Source organism: Molothrus aeneus, chromosome 32 (genome assembly GCF_037042795.1).
Source record: "Molothrus aeneus isolate 106 chromosome 32, BPBGC_Maene_1.0, whole genome shotgun sequence".
NCBI classification, from domain to species: Eukaryota; Metazoa; Chordata; class Aves; order Passeriformes; family Icteridae; genus Molothrus; species Molothrus aeneus.
Window position 1 is genome coordinate 120,623 of NC_089677.1, and position 18,393 is coordinate 139,015.

General features: G+C 42.7%; 1 protein-coding gene across 2 annotated transcripts in view; it reads left to right on the forward strand.

Moving 5' to 3' along the window:
- The first annotated feature begins 5,893 nt into the window (after positions 1–5,893).
- LOC136568456 (fatty acyl-CoA reductase 1-like) overlaps positions 5,894–18,393 on the forward strand; it is a 136,049-nt gene continuing 123,549 nt past the window's right edge. The window contains exon 1 of one of the 2 annotated variants that reach the window (XM_066568454.1): positions 5,894–5,955. The gene's annotated coding sequence lies outside the window, so the exon portion shown is untranslated. Of the gene's footprint in view, positions 5,956–6,316; positions 6,418–18,393 lie in introns of those variants that run through there. The other variant, XM_066568455.1, reaches the window with a different exon arrangement.

Below are 18,393 nucleotides of genomic sequence, written 5' to 3' on the forward strand. Positions count from 1 at the left end.
AAACCTTTGATCTTGATTTTTTCTGACAACTCATTTCTGCTCTCCTGCATAATTAGTAATTTAAGGTTCCTTTTTATTAAACTGTGGCTAGCTTAGTTCATCTGTGTTTACTGTGATCTGAATATCTTCCTTCAGTGGAAACAATGCTTGAAGGAAGCTCATCAGGGCAATTTAGGCTGCCTGAAAATTTGATTCCTTAGGTCGAATCATTTGCTATTACAGGGTTCTATTTTGTTAAGTTCTCCACACAGCCTGAGGATGTTGGGAAGTGCAGCTTTCATAAAATACACACATTTTTTCACTCATTTAGATTAATTTTTAACAGAAGGATGGTGATCTGCTCAAACATGTTCCTGTCTTTCTTCCTGATGAATTAAGATTGAGCAAATGCTGGGAACAGAGGTCTTCAGAGGCAAAGGAATTCTATAAATCTTCTTGAGAAGGCTACCCCCCAGGTCCTGCCTTTCCTAAAAGCCTACCAACCCTATGCACACAGATATTGGGCCTGTTTGCTGCGCAGCTGACATTCCATTGGGAAACTATTGCCCTGTACTATTTAAACAGGATCATCCTAATTCTTGCTGAGTTGACTTCTGACTTTACAATATTATAGCTTAAGGTTATTTTCCAGGTTGTTTTTTCTCTTGATTCTCTTTTTCTCTCATTGTTGCTGCCTCAATTTCACTTCAGTCTTTTCTTACATTGCACAAGATGTAAAAAAAACTGAGAAAAAAAATCTTCTTTCAAAGCTTGCTGCAATCACAAAGCCTAGAAGGTGGGCAGTGGCTAGGGATAGGTGAACTCCTGTACAGTAGATCATGGCACAGTCATTTGTTCTGGAACTTTTTAAGTGTTTTGAAGCCCAAAATTTAATAATTAATTGATAATATTTACCAGCCATTTGGTGTTTAAGTCTGCCTCTAATAGTCTACTAAGACTCTGCCACACCGTTAATCTCTTGCTGAAATGCTGAAACTCCCTACTCATGCAAAGACAGTTTATAGCAAGGATTGTATCAGAAAGAAATGTCAGTAAGGAATTGAAAATACCTAAAGGAAGGGCCTGTGCTATCCAACTGCAAAAAAGACAAAATATCTGCACTTGTATAAAGTTAATACTACCAAATGACATGTAGAAATAACAACCTGAATATTTTAGATGATTATTATGATGATACAATATTCTGTAGTAATTTTATTAATAAACTGATTTTGTGCTTTTTTTAGAGGAGTTGCCAAGGTGTCTGCATTTTCTCCAGTATTCTTGAAGAATATCTGGAATATCATAGACCAGACGTCAGTAGGGAATAATGGATAGCACGGTCTCATATTAAAAAGTTGAGTGCCTTCATAAAATGTAGTGTGCATTTCTGACTTTCTGCAAAATACTACTTGGTATTCTCTCATGTTACTATTTCTCTAATTGTATTCCAGGATGGGAAAATCCAATACAAATGAAAAAGTCTTCTAAATGCATACCCAGAACTGGGTTTTGCCCTGATTTCTGTAAGGTTTTGGAAGCTCAGTTTCATTTCTTAAACACAGGAAATACTGGGATGTTGTCAGCTCACATTTCTGTCCTGATTTCCAGATTGAACAGTTTGGATCAAAAGAATAAAAAACTTGCCATAGCAGAAAACTGCTCACAGGTGTAGATTTACAGGTTTAGAGATCAGCCAATCAGGAAATAACCAATCTACCTTTCGATTCCCATTAAAAAGTTGAAAGATTACAGTACAAGCATTGTAAGGTCTATTGTTAAAAAAAGCAACATTAAGGCTTGTGTGACAAGAAGCCTATTTGTGTCTGGCATCAATCACTTAATGCAGAGTGGCTTGGCATTCTGAGATGTGAGGCACTTCAGACATGCACAGACTATTATTTGTTTAGGCATAATTTGACCTGAAAACATAAGATATTTAACTAATTATTTGCAGCACTATGACATTCCACTTCTGGTTACTCAGTACACAGTGTTACGACTTAATTGGTGAAAAGAGGCAACGAATTTCAAATCACAGAATTTTGGAATTGTTTTGGTTGGAAACTTGATGATCTGTAAGGATCATCAAGTCCAATCCTTAGCCCAGCACTGCGAAGTCCACCACTAATGCATGTCCTCAAGTGCCACATCTACATTTTTTTTAACACTTCAGTGATGGTGACTCCACCACAGCCCTGGGCAGCCTGTGCCAATGCTCAATACCCATTTCAGTGAGGAAATTTTCCCTATTATCCAATCTAAACCTCCCCTGGTGCAACTTGAGGCTGTTTCCTCTGGCCTGTCTCTTGTTCCCTGGGAGCAGAGCCCAACGACCCCTTCTGTGCACACTTGCACTTGTGGGATCCTTTTTTTAAAAAATCAACATTTGTCTTTTTTATTTTTATTTGGACTCAACAACTTGCCACCTTCTCTTTCTCCTCAGGTATTAGGTTCACATGAGGAAGCTGTAAGTGGGTTAAATTACTGTTATTTAAGAAATCAACCTGCCCAAAGACTCTTTGGCAGCTTTCCATGCATAGCTATGATTTTCCTTCATCATAAACACCAGGTTTGATACAACTTGATCAGGCTGACAGATGACAAGATCTGTTAATTACATCTTCTTACTTTTAAATATTAATTGCATTAATTCTAGGCTTAACTTTTAAATTTTCTTCTCAGAGTCCCTAATCTTCACCCGTACCTTGGCTGAAGGCTAACACATCATTGGGAAAAAAGTGAAACAGGTAAATGCGAATTCCTTGTATTAAGAAAATAAATGCAACACTATTTAATTAATTCCTTCCCTCTCACAAGGAAAAACAAATAAATATTTATCAGTAGCAAAATGATTTTTAAAACATGTTTGTAATATGTGGCAATTAATATTCTGTTTGGAGTTTGACCCTTTTATGACTCTTCAATATATGTTACTCAATCAGAATTTTAGTATTTGTCTAATAGATGGTTCAAAAATCATGAACATCTTCCATTATGTTTCGGTTTCCTTCACTTGGTCCGTATTATAAAATAATGGAATAATTTAGTCTGGGGCATCTAAAAACTGCAGAAGATATACCCTCTCCAACCACATTGGAGAAAAGGTTAAAGGGCAAGCTGACTTGCTAAATCAGAAATATAAGAAGTGGGTATTGGAAGCCACAGAGATAACAGGTGTCTCTTTAACATTTTTTTGCTAAACAAGCATCATGTAGAAAAGATTTCAGTTCAACTGCTCAGATTGTTGAAGCTGGGCAGCCATGAGTAGGAGTGAGTGGTAGGTAAAAATAATTTTAATAGAGACATGATTTTCTGCATAGAATAAACTTAATAGTTATTGCATTTGACTTTTTTTTTATCAGCCTCAAAGAAACAGAAATCTCATAGGTCAAGCCGCTACTTTGTAAAGATACAGGTATAAATTTCTGGGGGAAAAGCCAAGGTTAATTACTTTTGCATGTTTTCTGTTATATTTCTTTTCCCCTCTGGATGCTTAATGGATAAATGATTGCTTTGCTCAGAGTGCCTCACCAAGATTGAATTGCTTGCATTGGCAAGAATTCAAAGAGAAACTGACATCTGGGAAGGAGCTAAGGAAAGCTTATCTTTCAATTAAATGAAATAAAAAACAACAACAAAAAATAGATGCTCCAGAGTGAGTTTTGAGGACCTGTAGCATATTTCCCAGTGTATGAAACCACTTGCAGTCCTCTTTAGAGGAAACTGCAGATGTTTTGACTCAGTGCTCTTCTCATGCAGTTCATCCTTGTCCATCTCATTCCAAAAAACCATGTAACAGTTTTTTCCTACAGACTCCCACAAGACTTCAGACAGATTATTATTGCTTCTCGAGCTGAAGCCTCCACATTCTCTGTAGCCCTTGACACATTTGAGAGCTTCATTGCTACCTTCATTTCCTGGGTTCAAAGGGAAGCCTCCTCAGGTTGGCGCAATTCCTCGTTGTTTCTTCATTTCCTCAATCGAATTATGCTCTCAGCATTTTTTTTCACCTAGAGATTTCTGAGAAGCTGTCATGAACCGATTCTGACACGCGAGCAGTTTATTGTCCTAATTGGTTCTTAGTTGGGAACTGTTCTTCTAGACTGCCTGCTTTGTGGAAATTTCCCAAAGAAATTTCACTAAGTTTGCAGATTTGTATATCTCCTATACAATGTCTCTTGGAAGAGTTTCTGAAGGAACTGTTGCTTATCAAGCTCTCTATTTGGTGTCCTGAAAGATAATAATTACAGTCGTTCTGTCTCATTTGGGCTTCCCAAAAACTTTTCTTCTGGTTAGTTTTCAAAGTGCAAGATCATGATCCTTGAACAAAGCCATCCCTCACTGACTATTCTTTTAAGTCATGTCTTTGTCTACTTGTTTCTCATTTTGGTGTCAGTCACCATCAGTTCAGGTATGGCCTTTTTAGTCTTGACAGAGGCCTGGCCAGCCTGTCAAGGCAGATGTTTATGTTAAAGAATATGCCTGTGATGCAGGCAACCAAAACTCTCTTTACTTGGAAACATCCCAGCAACCATCAGTCACTTTCTGCAGACAGCTGGGGCCTCCTCTGGTAGAACCACTTCCTGTGGTTTCTTTCCTTGCAAGTTTCCTCCTGCTACACTTCCAGTGAATGAAATCTGAAACTCCTTTGCTGGAATCACAGAATCACTGAGATTGGAAAAGATCTTTAAGATCACCAAGTCCAACTGTAAAAGAAGCTGTAGGTTGTTTTTCCCTGTAAATGCAAAAAATTAAATTGAAACAGAGCTTCCACTCTCCTGTTGAGTGCTCCAGACCTTTGGGACAGCACCTGGGTATTGGAGAAGGCAGAAGCTTTTCTTCCATCTGTATGAATGATGAAGGCAAAGTTCTCTACATCCCACACATTTCTGTGGGATGAATCACTTGCTCAGCTCTGTATGACCCTACTCCAATCCATAGGTGTAATGTAGAGAGCAGGTGACACAGACCTTGTGTCCTGGTTGGATATTTGTGGTCTGCCCAGGTCTTAGAGCCCTATGTCCTGTGTCACATGAAGGTGACTGGCACATGTACTGTAAGGACACCCGGCAGAATGAGGTGAAATGAGGCTTTGGAGATTCCACCTAGCCTTAGATTGTGCCCAGATGTGCCAACAGGCACTGGTAGGTCTCATGTGGAAGAGGCAGGCACCTGTAGACTATAAACTCTCCAAGCAAGGAGCTAGAAGTGGGGGAGCTGCAGTTCTTAATCCCTTTGTGGGGGGTGTTCTGCTGATAGCCCTCATACCGATTCACTCATCAGTGAGCAGTTTACCCAATCTCTCCCGGGCTGGCTTTTTCCCAGTACTAATAAATAGAAGGAAATAATGAAACAAACACAACCTTGTAAAATTAATTAATGCTCATACATGCTGCAAGTGTAATAAGAGACTATAAAAATGTCTCATCTTGATGATTCTGATGCTGAGTTGAAAAGATCAGAGGGTGTACCTTCTATTGCCAAAGAGAGAAAATGAATATCGGTGTTAAAAGCAGGTATTCTAGGCTGACTAGGCATGCTGCAAATCTCGTTTTTTCCCTAACGCTTATAAGACAATTTGCGTAATTAACATAATATGCCTATTTTATAACTCTGTTTCTGTGCATTCTTCCTGACCATTTTAATCGCAGACGTAATTCTGCTGTAAGCTGAAGAGGGTAAGGAGATGTAATAACCTTGGAGGGCACCCGAGGGACCACTCACCCTGCCCCTTCACCATGGATTTAGGAGCTTTTGCGGCTCCCCCACCCTCCCCTGGATCCCTGCGGGGCTCCAGCGCAGCCCGACCACGCTTCCCGCACTCCCGGCCGCCGGCTCACGCCGGCGCAGGCGGAGCGGGGAAGGACGAGGGTGGGGAAGGGGTTCTGGGAGGCGGCGAGGAGGAGCCGCCACCGCCGCCACTCGCTCCGGCCCCAGCGAGCCCGGAGGCGGCGGAGGAGCCTCAGCAGCACGGTAAGGAGGGGAGCCCTCCGGGAGGAAGAAGGGAAGGGAGAGAGGGAGCCTTTTCTCGCCTGCCTTGCTGGTTCCTGTAGGGATGGCGCGGCGTGTCCGCACCCCCTGCGGCACGGCCGCGGCCGGGAGCGGCCGGGCCGCCGAACACGCCTGTGCCCCACAGCTGAGGGGCGACGCCGGCAGCGGCTCCGGAGGAAGGGGCGGCCTGAGGCGGGGGTTCACGGGCACACGCGGAGCTGAGCGCTGCCGGAGGGGGGGGGGCGGGGCCCGCTCTCCCGCCCTGGCGGTGCCTGGCGGCTTCTGCTGCAGAGCCCACGGCGCTGAGCCAGGCGGCCCCAGTCCGCACCCGGGCGGGCGCGCATCCTCCCCCGGTCCGGCTCCGAGCAGCGGGGCAGGCGCTGCTCCTGCCCGCCTCCCTCCCTCGGCCGGATACACACTGTCACACCCGGAGCGCCACGAGAGGTTTGTTAATTTTATTTGGGTGGGTTTTATATGGTTTTTTCCCCTTGGGTTTTTGCCTTTTTTTTTTTCATTGTTTTTTGGGGGTTTTTTTGCTTGCTTGCTTTTTCTCTTTTCCTCCGCCTCTTCTTTGCCGGGAGTTGCCTGCGTGCTGGGGAAGGTGGGGGGGCAGCGATTTGGAAACAGGAATTGGTCGGAAAAGCGGCACTTGAAGGTAACAACCCGCTGGGGCACGGCGGAGGGAAGAAAAGAAAAAAACGCCAAAACACCCAAGAAGGCAGAAGGTGGTGTGGGGGCGAGGGCGAGGAGGAGGCGACGCTCGAGAGGGAGGATGCCCGGGAGGCGGCGGGGCCGGGCCGGCTGCAGCGGCTGCCTCGGGGCCGGGAGGCTCCGGCGGGGTCGTGCGGGGCAGGTTCCGCGTCCGGGGAGCCGGGAGCGGCGGGGTCGAGCCCCGGGCATCGGGCGGTACCCCGGGGGCGACGGCGGCCCCAGCCCCGCTGGTGCTTCGGCTCTTCCTTGGGTGAGTTGATGCCGGGGTGAGACTCTGTGAATGAGGAGAGGATGTGGCGAACGGCTCCCGCCCTGCCTCGCCGCAGGGTTGGCTGCGGGTGAGGGGAAATCGTCAGTGCGATACGGTTCAAAATAAAGATCTAATCTAATTTTTGGGGCAGGGTTGCCTTTTTGTTTTCCTGCTCTTAGGCCCATACGTTGTTTCTGGCTTTTTTTTTTCAATGGAAGTGTGGTGTTAGATAGCGATAGAGTTTTTTTCATATGAGGAAAGAGCCTTACTCAGAGCCTTAGTGATGTTTTCTGTCTCTTGATTGGGAAATGACTGGATATCCCTGCTACCCCCCTTCCCGCAGGGCACCACAAACATAAATTTTGTTACAGGATCCTGTGAGGATATCTTCGGTTCTCTGGGAACTAAAGACATGTGACCTTGTCTTGTCTTATACAGTCCTTTACAGTAATGTTACTCAGAACAATTTGTTTTTTCGTGTTTGCCTTGGAGCCTTTTAAGGGCATAGCTAGAGAAACAAATAACTAATGACAGATCATTATCTTATTGGGGGGGAACTAGTAAAACTAAATTGGAGTTCATCCAGAAATATTGCATTATAAATTCAGTCAAAAGGCTTGTTTTGCATCTTTATTTAGACTGAAAGTTTGCTATCTCTGAAGGTCATTTTTAGGCTAGAAAAATGTGTTCCAAAATCCATATCAGCTCTAATCCTGGTTCATTTGAATTTGTATTAAAACAAGTGTACGATTGAACTATTAGATGATCCCAGAAACATAACAAAATGCAAGGCCTTTCAGAAGCTTTTAATACCAAAGCTCACATTGTTTTAGCTTGTCAGTTTAGAGTGTAACTTTCTGTGCATGCTGACATTCTGGGAACCTTCATCCCCACTTGTTAAGAAGCTGGTGGCGCAGAGATCTGCTATTGGAGTTTATTTTGATTTGCACTGCTGTATCAAAAGCATCATAGTTTCCTGCTTAGCTGTAATGTTCTTGACTAGAAAAATCCAAGTTCTGTTTATTACTGAGTTAGGGACTCGTCTTCTCTTTGAAGGAACCACATAGTTTAAAAATTGATAGTTGCTTTAGTTAAGTTGTAAAATGCCTGTTGCAATGTAGTGCTTTAACCTCTAGATCTATTGTGTTGTTCTGACAACTAGTTTCTGCATAACTATAGTGTTTTAAAACATTTTGTTTGTGTTTTGGGGTGTTTTTCTAAGTTAAAGTCACCATCAATTTCAGTACATAGGTGATGAGAACTGGGGATGAGAAAATTGAGGGGAGTAGGGATGCATTCACTCAAAGGTATCTGAATTAAACATGAAGGAATAGCAGATTTAGGCCAGCCTTCTACTATATTTGGAGTATGTTTGAGGATGGATCTGATATTGTAACAAAGCTGCAAATCTTCAGTTCTTCCAATTCAGGATTCAAGTTTAATCCCTGTCAAGGCTTGTTTAAATTAGTGGTGGGGAAATGTAGTTTTAAAACATCTTGAAGACCATGTGAGAAAAGGCTGAGTAAATAGAACCCAAAGCATGTCAGCTGGGGAAAAATATCTAGAGATCAGCTACTATGAAAGTAATAGGAAATGGCCTGTTAACAGAGGCACAAAGTTTGTGTCTCTGTTACAGGAAGCAGCTTTGACTGATAAGCTTCTTGTACCTTCCCCAAAGTCAGTTCAGATCAGATCTGACAAACCTGAATCTTGGGGGGGTGGGTGACTTGGGAGGGTGTGGGAGGGCTGACAGGGAGAGAAACATGGATGATGACAGGGCAGAAGGATTGTGTCAGGGACTGTTAGCAGTTTGACCAAAGGCACAGAAACTGTCATTTGGCTACATGGTGCAGTGGAGAACACAAACAAGTGGCCACTGTCTTCAGAAATCTTCTGGATACTGATGATTTTGAGTCCTGTGACAGAGTGTAGATCCTTGCTCCAGAGGAGCAGCCTGCAGAATTAGACTGTCATTGGAAAAAAGCTTCCCCCCCCATACATTTCACATAGAAAGCTCCTAGATTTTGCCATTTTTTTCCCCAAAGCAAATTACTTTGACCTATAGAAGATCATGTGAGCAACTCAGTGGGGTGGAGAAAACTGTGTTGATGAGTACCAACTCATCTGAGGACCGTTGCTTATTTTAGTATATTTTTTGGTTTTGCTATGTTTGGAAGAAAATATTGGGAATAACGGCTGCAGGGGATAATATTAGCATTGTCCTATAATAATTTTTCATAGTCCTTCAATTATTTTGCATTATCACTATGAAAAATTATAGCATTGCTTCCCTAAGGGTTGAGTCCACAAAGGAGGCTTAAGAAATGGAAGTTTGAATATTATCCAGCGAGATTAAAATTATCTAAATTATTAGCAGTGGGTCATGGAAAGAGTCAGACATCACCAGATGTGTCTGGAAATAAGGATAGTCCGAAAGACGTTGACTTCCCTGGCTCAGACAGCTATTTCACAAAGGCAGTCGTAGTTTGGGAGCTCTTCACCTGGCCTGTGTGGAGCTGCGCTGGCAGCTCCCCAAAACCTTGCTCCCTAAATGTGAGCTCCTACCTGACCAGGGGGTCTGCCTGCCTGCCTCACCTCTGGCTACTCATTCCCGACCTCCTGCTTGGGATGGGACTATTACTTCTGGCCAAATGCAAATCTGCTCTTGTTGTTGCTCTTGGCCTGGTTTTGAGTTGATGAATTCCTGGGTGTGACTCAATGCCTGGCTAAAACACTGCGAGGAATCGGTGGAGATCGAGGAATCGGTGGAGATTGTGCGCTTGGGGGAAGAGTGCGCTGCTCCTTGCAGCAGGGGACGTTTGGCATCACGAGCTGCTTGGTGCTGTACTGATGCTTCTGCATGGCCTCTGGATTTAATTTGACTCCTATCTGGCCAGTCTGGAGAGGGAGGAGAGGTGCCTGCCTGTCTCCAGTCACTTGTGTAGACATACCCTTCAAGGGTCTGATGAACAGAGTCAAAGAGGAAACGATATCCTTCAAGATAAGACTACAGCAGATGCTTTTTCTTTTATTACAGTTCTTTTCCATTCTGTTTTTGAATGGTAAGCCTATGTTTCCCATTTTTAATGCCAGCTGAGGCAGACGTTTTGTCTGTGGTGTTTTTTGTATTTTTTTAATTCTTATTTTCATAGTGCTTTAAGGCTTTCTTTAGCTGTCTTTGAGTGACGTAGTGTTAAAATTACAGCAAACTAGGTCTTTACATAGTGAAATAATAATAGTAGGTATGTAATTAATGTTCTGTTGATAATTACTAAAAACTGGAAACCCTTTCACCCTCAAATCTGTTACTATATTGTTAAAGCATGAGGCATATTGAAGGTTTGGCAAAAATACCTGTAATTCAGTTTTAATCGTGTTCTGTTCTAAGCTAATTTAGCTGTGTTTTGCAGGAGTTGCTTGAATCTGTTTCTCTTTGTGTGTACCCCTGCTTAGGGAGTTTCAAGTGGCTGGAAATCGCATGGGGTTCTGTTCTTCCACTCATGCTCACAGGAAAAGGTATCTTGTGCCTCAAAAATATGCTGTTGTGTTTGACTCCAAAGTTTTCTCCTTCCCAATTAATTTTTCTCCTTCCACAATGTGATTGTGGTGCAACTGTGCCCATAAATTTATGATTATAATAGGTTTTCCTCATACCTCAATTAATTTTTAACCCTCTATACCAATATCCATCTTCCATATCTGCTTTGAGTAGCAGATTGTGGGGTTAACAGAAAAAATATAAAACTTGATGACTGATTGATGCATTCAAGAATGGCAAGACTGGTCACAAACCTGGATGCTTACAATATAATTTCTAAAGCCATCTTTTGGCCATGCCTTTGTCCAAGCCCAGATCCATGTTTTATTGTGTCCAAAGGTAAGAAGCAATTTTACCATGGGGTGCTCTCTGTAAACAAATACAAAGTTTTGATTCCAGTTTTGAATGGCTTATGTTTACCTTTGTAGCAGACTCAGTTTTCAGTACTGTTCTGCAGTGCTGTATAAAATTGGGACTGGCTGGACAGACAGCTTCTTTTTTTGGTTTGTTTGTTTGTTTTCTGTTTTACATTCCTGAAAGAAGCCATAAACTTAATTGTTTGAAGGAAAGAATTGTTCCCTGATTTAATGTAAAGAAGGGAGATTTATTTTGCTGTAGATGGTTCAAAAAGGCCTTTTCTTATTTTGGGGCTGCTGAATATAATTGCACTATTGTGTTACAGCCCTCTCTAGAATATTCCTTCAGAATGGAAATGTTAATTGACTGCAATTTTGTTAACAGTGGGATAGATAAACAACAAGAAAAAAGTTCTTACAAAGCTATGCAGTTGCATTGTTTTAAGAAATGTAAAGCAAGAATAAGTCTTATGTTGATATTGAGCCAATAACTCCTCTTTCTGTGGAAAATCTGAAAAATGGATATGCTGTGTAGGAAAAGTACTAGGCCTTTCAGGAGTGCAGTTCCTACCCTACACTTTAGTAAATGCTAAAAGAGAGATTCTTTATTTACCCACAAAATATGTGGGCATTAATAGAGCAGAGTTGTGTTCTAAAAGGTTCTTTGGAATGAGTGTACTCTGGAGTTAATGGCTGAAACGGTTACAGGTGGTTTTGATAGTAGCCAGAGGTGGCACCATGTAATGATTCATTGGCAGAATAAGAAATGGTCTGAGTCATCATTTTAGGTGTGATAAGATGTTTAGCGTTGATAGCTCAGAGGAGAGTTACTGTTGACTGGAGCTGGTGCTGTGCTCCAGCTGAGGCAGTGTGCCCAAAATGACACCATGACATTCGTGCTGTCTCTTTGTCTTTAGTGGGTTCTTGTTCCCTGAGCATAAATAGCAGTAACTTGGAGAAGGTTGCACCTGTAGCAATATTAGCAATATTGCTTTGGCCAAACACATGACACTCATTGGAAATCTATTTTTCTGTCACTGCTATTATTTACACATGAAATAATGTTTTTTTCCCCACTTTTTCTATTTTGAGGTGTAATGTGAATAGCTGTGCTTCTGTGAGGTTTGCTCCCATTGCCATATCTCTCTGTGACGTGAAGTCATTCACCATTTGTCTGGCTGTGTGGGGTTGCAGCATCTAAGATGCCTTCGTCACTAGGGCCTTCAGAAACAGGTGCTGGTGCTTTAAGCAGGGCTCTGGTCTGTGGGTGGGTGTGTATGCTGGGGTTCAGCACTGGAGCGTGCTCTCTTAGGTACCATCCTCTGGTGTGGTCAGAAGCAAAATGGTCATGGTCTGTGGTGAGTGACTGCCAAACCCAGGAGCTCTGCCTACTCTGGTCCTGGTTGAGACCAGTAAACACGGGGGTGAATTTGTGTCTCTTGTCCGGTGGGCACCTGGCTGCTCGGCCTAGAGCAGCAGCTTGTGTTTAGCTGAGCTTCTGCAGAGGGGCAAAAGCAGTTTGGAGGTAGGATGAAGCGCATGAGTGAATTTTGCCTGTCCTTTCCTGCCTTTGTGGCAACCAGCAAGATCAGCTGCTGGTTTTCTGGAGTAAGAAAAGGAAAGAAAAGGAAAGGAACCACTTCTTCTGCCAGTACCCTGTGGAGCTTCTGAGATGGTGGAGCCAGGGACTGCTGCAAATCCTTTCAAAACCATCTGCTTTTACCATCTGTCTCTGCTTATTGACTAACATGTGGTCTTATTGGGCATTAGTTTTAAAAATCTTTCTCTGTAAGGACAGAAATGAATAGGTTTCTTCTCCAGTCCCATGCTTGAGCTGTGAGTATGTAATGGAAGAGTTTCAGAAGTGCTCTGTTGTGAGGGAGAGTGTGGAGGGGAGAGAGATAAAAGGAGTTGCCTCCCTGACTTAAAGCACTTTCTGATGTAGTACATGCTCACAGAGCTCTTTTATTTTTGGTATCTGTTGGTCTGAAATGCATGGCATGACTGTTTAAACCTAATTTTAAGGACAATTTTGAGGGTGAAATTTTGTTACAGAAGGAGCCCTTAGCAAAACTATTGCATATACTGACATCAGCTTATTCATTGCTTCTAGCTTTAAGTCAAGGAGAACATCACAGTCCAGGACTGCTTTTAGATTGCCTTTGGCTGTTGAAATAAATGTCATTGCTGTAAAGGACTCAACTCCTTTGTTGGACAAAAAATTTTTGAAGAGCCTAAGGCTATTGCTCCCCAGGCCATTAGTAAGACACCCAAACTCATAGGAAATGTATTCACATTTCTAAATTGAATGTGACAGAATTACACCCTTAGTTAACCTTCAGCTCGTATAACTGCATCCTTGCTGCTCTACTTACCACCCTGCAGACTGCAAAGAAACAACCTGGTTGCTTTTGTGATAAAAGATCTGTTTATGCAGCCTCGGAGCTCTGGTAGCCATGCAGTGTGGGCAGTAGATTCTTCCTTTATTCCTGTGAGAGCAGCTGGAACTTCTCAACCTAGCTCTTTACATCCCCTGTGATCCTTTCTCCAGTAATGTACATTATTGCTTTGATGTGATTCTGCTTCTATTTCCCTGTAGAGCCCTGTTGCAGGAAGAAGTGAAATCCCAGGTCAAAATATTACAGACATTGAATGACACTGGTTTCTACCAGTGACTTCTTTGGGGTCCTCATTGCTGCTATCTTCATTAGACACTCCAGAGCAGTACATTTCTAGTATGTAACAAAATGTCAGTGATCCCCTCTGCATTTCTTTGTGCCTTTCTTTGCATCTGAAATAAAGTTGATGGCACTTGCAGAGATGAGAGGGCAAGGAGCTCAGGGGGTACCAGGGTGTTTATGCCATGCTCTGTTGTGTGTAGCAAAATAACCATTGAATCTTGCACCTAGGGGCAGTACTCAGACCTGCCAGTTCAGTGGAAAAGCTTTGTGGTTCTGCAGATAACCAGTAACATTTGCCATAGCAGTGTCTAGCTATGGTTTTAATTTTTCTATATTCTTACATTATTCTTACATTTATGTTCAGTGGCTACTGCCTTGGCCTGTGCATCCTCAGAGCAGCCAGTGGGTTTCTGCTGTACTTGAATTTAAGGTTTCAGGGTACCCTAAACAACACAGTGATTTGATAGGAAATGTTGGATCCTTGATTCATTTCTCAGTTAATGTTTTTTCATTTCCCATTTCCTAATATCTGTGTCCTTTCCCAGGCATTTTGGTTTATTCCTTCGCCTAGTTCTGCTGCCACTTCACTAAGCTGAGAGAGCTCAGGCTGTGACCACAAAGCCTCATTTCCTGCCGGAGGTGTATCCCTTCACCTTTGTTTTGGCCTATTCCTGACCCCTCATTCCAATGTAGTGTCAGGCAGACTGCTAGCTGTGTATTAATCTCTTTGACTAAGAGTAGAATGGCACTCATCTCCACCATGTTCTAAAGCTGTCTGTATTCACTCTAAAATCAGTGCCTTACAGGCACCTGTCTCAAATCTGGGAATTGTGCTGTTTGCTACACAGTCCAAATCAGCTGATTTGTGGAGAAGTATCAGTTCTGGCACTGGAATGTTTCATAAGTGTGGCCTCAGGTGTTTCAGCCCAGCATTTTTTTCTGCTGGATGTTTGTATTGGCTCATATACAGCTGGGATTGTGTTTCTGCCATTGGGAGTGCTGAATTTTCCACCAAGGGGAAAGCCTATTGCTTTGGCTGGGTGAGGGTTTTTCAAGAACTGACTTTTCAAGGCATTGCTTACAGCTGATAAACTTGTCCACAAAGAATTCCCAGCAAGCAGATCAGGGAGAAGGTGGAGCTTTGTGCTTCCAAGATGATGTGATGACACCCCACCCATATTTTAAAGATGAGATCTCTGGACTCTGCCAACACAGTAATGCTGTTGAACCAACCACATATGCAAAACTTAACTGTGATCTGACAGCAAGTCAATCACAGCCTACAGAGGCATTAGTTCCTCATACTATTCCACTTGGACAGGGGATGTGTGTATTAATTCTCAGGTTCCTCTTGGAAACTTTTGCCTGTCAGTGCTACATTTACAGCAGCATGGGTTTTCAAGTAATGAATATTTGTGTTTTAATAGTCATCCCTCTGCTGGTGAATCATCAGCAGGCTGAAGTTGCATTAATACTGAAGACATTTGTCACATTTCTGGAAGGCCAGAATTCCCCCAGCCCAGGATGCTGATGTACACAGGAGGACAGGTTGCTTTGCTCTTGACATTCAATATGATTTTAAACTTCCAGTCTTAAAGGTTATAGGTTGGCATATCTAGCTGTTGGTATATAATGTTAAAAATTAGATAAGCACGTTAAAAAAAGAAAAAATCATACACAATGCCAGAGATTCCATTGCTGACCATAGATTGCATCCTTGAAGATGGGGAAGTTCTTGCCTTCTGAAGTGACATAATCTGTATTTATCAAAACCCAATTTCTCTGCTTGTCACTAACATTTAATTTCCCTGGCAGCTTAGGTAAGTCTTGTTCTGGGAGATGAGGTAAGGTGATCTGGAGCCCTTCATAGGAACTTGTTTCTGATCTGATGTTTCTGATCATGTGTTCAAAATGTTAAAACAGTCACAGTCTTTCATTAAATGACAGGGTGCTTTCAAAGAGAGTAGTTCTCTTAGTTTCTGCATACACCTACACTGAGTGTGACTAGTGTGATTGTGACTGTGAGCCCTTAAATAACAAATGGAATTCTAGAAGTAGGTCTCATAGCATTCCTAGATACAGAGCAGGAAACTTGTACTTTGTCTCCTGGGTAAGAAGAGTAAGCTAAATTTATTACATCTGATTGTTGGAATTAATTAAGGCAGTAGGATTTGGTTTTGTGAAATGTATGCAAGTCCTCATATGGATTTTTACTCTTAAACATATAATTTTCAGTGTTTTGACTATATTATCACTCTAGAGTAGCATTGGCAGCATTTGGTGCTTTGCTCCATGCAGCTCTGTAAAAATATCACCCAGTACTACTGACTCATTTATAAAATAAAATAGGCACTTCCTTGCTCTTATTTTTTCTTTTTTATTTCTGTTTTTTAGACTTCAAAAATCCTACCTGCTGTGTGCAACCTTATGTCCTTTCCATGCAAAGTGTAGTGCCCAAAATATTCTGTCAAAGATGCTTTTTATCTAAAGTGCTCGTAATTGCTAGTAGCAGCTTTTTTTAAATCATTTACAGATTTTCACTGGAGTGTCCCGTAAGTAGATGGGTTTTTACTCTGTACAGTGCTGTGCAAAAATCTTAGCAAACAAGAAAGTTCCACTTGCACTAATAGAGGTATTGCATCTATTTGATAATTGATTTGAAAGTTCAGGAAGATTAAGGCTGGGAAAATACAGTAAGGATTATTAATTCCATGATGAAAAGGTCATATTTCGTTGCCTTAGCTTTTTAAAATGCCACGTTTTTCATACTTTATGGAAATTTACCTTCATTCCTTTAAAGTGCAAATTCTGATCTGAGTGTACTCTTAGGGTAAAATATATCAATTTTCTCTTTTTGCTGTCCTCCTATTCATAAGTTGTAAGCCTACAACTGTAGAACTCTTTTTTGGTTTGTGGGTGTTTTTTTTTGTTTGTGGTTTTTTTGTTGTTGGTGAGGTTTTTTAGTTTTGGGATTTTTTGAGTGTTTCTTCATTGATTAAATAACTTCTTTAATGCAAATAAATACCTGGTGTATTGTTAGCAGGGAAACATACCTTCTGATGTTTTAGCATAAACATGAAAGTTCTACTAATATTTCTCCACCAGGACTGTATACTACAAGAACAAGATATGCTGGGCCACAGGTAGTGTGGTCTCTATCCTCTTGAGAATGTTTTCTGCCAGAAAACATTGATTTTAGTGATCCTATTAAATTTGCACTTAGTGTTTACTCGCACACTCATTGGAGGTGTGCATTTTCTTTGTAAGAGTGTGGCATTAGTACCAGAAAGCAAAGGGAACATAGCAAAGCACACAAGTGATAATAAGTGGTACAAGGTATGTGAAAATTAGGTAAACATGGTAGATTTGAAATCAGATACAGAGGTCTGCTAGCATGACATAGGCTGAATGAAGAGGAGCAAAGCAGTCTTTTGCACTTGTTTCCCACTTCACTGTTAGAAAGAACATGAGATTAACTCTGCTTTGCCCTGTGTGACACATCTGCAGTGCTGTGTCCAGCTCTGGGCTCCTCAGGACAGCAGAGACATGGAGCTCCTGAAGCGGGGCCAGTGGAGGCTGTGGAGATGACTTAGGGCCTGGAGCATCTCTGGCAGGGAAAGGCTGAGGGAGCTGGGCCTGTCCAGCCTGGAGAGGAGCCCCAGCTGAGAGGGGCCCTCAGCCCTGGGTGTCCCTGTCTGCAGGGAGGGCTCTGAGCAGGGCCCAGGCTCTGCTCCAGGGGCCCAGCAATGGCACCAGAGGAACGGGCAGGGACTGAGCCCAGGAGGTTCCACCTGGGCAGGAGGCAGAACTTCTTCCCTGACCGAGTACTGAACAGATTATCCAGAGAGGGTGTGGAGTCTCCTCACTGGGGATATTCCAGACCCCTCTGGACACAATCCTGTCCCCTGTGCTCTGGGATGGCCCTGCTGGAGCAGGGAAGCAAGACCAGCTGCCCCACTGTGTTCCCTTCCAGCCTGAGCCATCCTGCTATTCTGTAGCAGAGTGTATGTGTTGTCTAAGTGGAGTAGGGAGTAGTGTTCAAAAACTGCATGTGATGGAAACAGCTTCCCTTCTGAGTACTGAGAATTGGCATCTGCACAGAGGGCTTTTCTGAAGACCTCTGGAAATGCTGCCATTAGACAACATTTGGGTCCTCCTGTTTCTCAACTCAGAAACAAGTAGTGACAAGTCTGCAGCAGATTGCAGGTCCCTGGTAAAGGCAGGGGATAGGGTAGGTAGCACTCTTGCACTGAGCATTCAGGAAGTCAGCCTGGCAGGTCTGTCAAAGCAGCAGTGAGATTCTTTAATGTCAGTGAAGGAGAGTCTCACTGGGTCTCACCCCTGTAGTAACCACATCCTAGCAGAATCCATGTGGAATCTAGTAATTTTAGTCCTGTTAAGTAAGTTTAATGTCATGTGTCAAGAAAGGCGAGTTACTCTTTTTCTTCATTCCTTCAGTTACTTTGAAGGGAAGTAACTGGATTGAAAGTTTTCTTTGTGCTGTGCATATTTCTTGGCTCTCTGTTCTTCTCCCTCTATCAGTATTTTGAGGCTAGTGCTCTGAATATTTGGGTTCTCTTCTCTTAAATGTCACTGGCTAGTTGTGAGAAGCACTTTTTGGTAGATAGCTGCTCATGGAGCTTGAGGGCAGAGCCCTCTCCAGTTTTATAAGGGTGGGGTGGGGATAAATGCTGTGTCCTCAGAGCCCAAGCAGTGTGGGATTGAGTGCATGGGCAAGAGGTGGCCTGTCTTGCAATTTGTCCCACCAGCCAAGAGTCATGATAGGTTCTTGTTCCAAACACGGTTTTGTACAAAAGCAAAGCTTGCCTAGAACTTAAATAAGCAGTGCAGCACAGGAAACAGAATATTTTACTACTCAGAACT